Source organism: Otolemur garnettii, unplaced genomic scaffold, assembly GCF_000181295.1.
Source record: "Otolemur garnettii isolate 467f Iridium unplaced genomic scaffold, OtoGar3 scaffold00103, whole genome shotgun sequence".
Taxonomy (NCBI): domain Eukaryota; kingdom Metazoa; phylum Chordata; class Mammalia; order Primates; family Galagidae; genus Otolemur; species Otolemur garnettii.
Window position 1 is genome coordinate 5,074,637 of NW_003852498.1, and position 1,429 is coordinate 5,076,065.

Genomic DNA, 1,429 nt, shown 5'->3' on the forward strand with positions numbered 1-1,429 from the left:
GAGTTTAATCAGTGGATACACACGCGCTGTCATTCGGAAAAAGCGGAACAAACCAGCCTCAGGCAGAGCACAGCAGGAAGCTGCTCACATCAGCACCTCACCATTCATAGGTTCAACTATCCCATCGCCAGCTAACAAATCATTCCCCCACTCACTATGCTGATTCTTTGAAGAGCTAGGGTTGCTGTTGCATGATGGTGCATGGAAGAGTATGTCTGGAATTAAATGGCTCATGGATCTTATGTAAGAATTTAGAATAAATTGAAAAAAAAAAAAAAAAACACACTAAGCAGAAAGATGATGAGGGAGCATCATCCCAAGGAGGGAAAACTCTGGTAAGAAACGGACCTTGTGATGTTTATACATTAAATTGAAAGAGGTAATGAAACTACCTGGGGATGCTGCAGGGAGAAGTTGAGTTCAATAATTAACTTTCTCAGCAAAATCTAATAATGTGGATCAGGGAAAAATGATCCAAAGACCTCCTCTCTGGGGAAGATGGAAAAATAGAAGAGGACACAGAGGAAAGGACAGTATTCTCAGGGTCTTAGTCAAGGGGACGATGCAATGAGAAATTCTTAGTTACGGAAGTAGTTATTACTTTGTTCTCAAGCAATGCTAGAGAAATTTATGCTTGATTTGAATTCTGGAACAAGGAAGTGATCCAGAATGGGCATGAATTAGAGTAGAACTTCCAAATTCTCAAGGAGAAAAATGGATATTAATAGCAACTTTATCAAATCTGCCAAACTAAAGAAAGATGCAATATATAAGGTAATATAAAATAAATAATAAGCATAAAGTAAGATGGAGAAACATCTTGAGTGCTTATAAGGGAGAATTTAGGATCACAGAATGTCATTTGTTAGACACATGAATACACACACACTACAAAATAACTTTTTTTGGAAGTCAGAAAAAGGATCCGAGAATGTCCAAGAGTTACCAGAAAATATTTTGAAACAATGAGAGACAACCAAGGAAACTTGACTTCCTAGATTGTCGTGACCTGTCAGGCTCCTGTGGCCCTGGTCTCGGTTAGCGCAGGAAGGAACCAGGCGAGAGGCGGATTAGAAGAACAAGCTTGTGGAAGGTGGGCTAGCCCTTACTTTCCGGGTAGCCCCGAGCAACCTCCGCACCAGCCTTTTATTGAAAGGGAGTGATACAGGTGAGGGGAGTATTTAACAATGACTACGTGCTGAGGGCATGGGGGCTCCTCCCACAAGGAACTCCTGTGGAGGAAGGGCCCCAGGTCCACGCCTCAGCTGCAGATCATCTTGCTCAGACGTTGGCGTCTCCTACATTTCCCCCCTCTAGTGTATTAAAGACATTTCTGAAGAGGCAAGGGAGAAGGTATATTGTTTCTGCTGTTCTCCTCACCGAGGAGCTTTCTGTTGAGTAAAAGAAACAAAAGGGCACATACGCATAA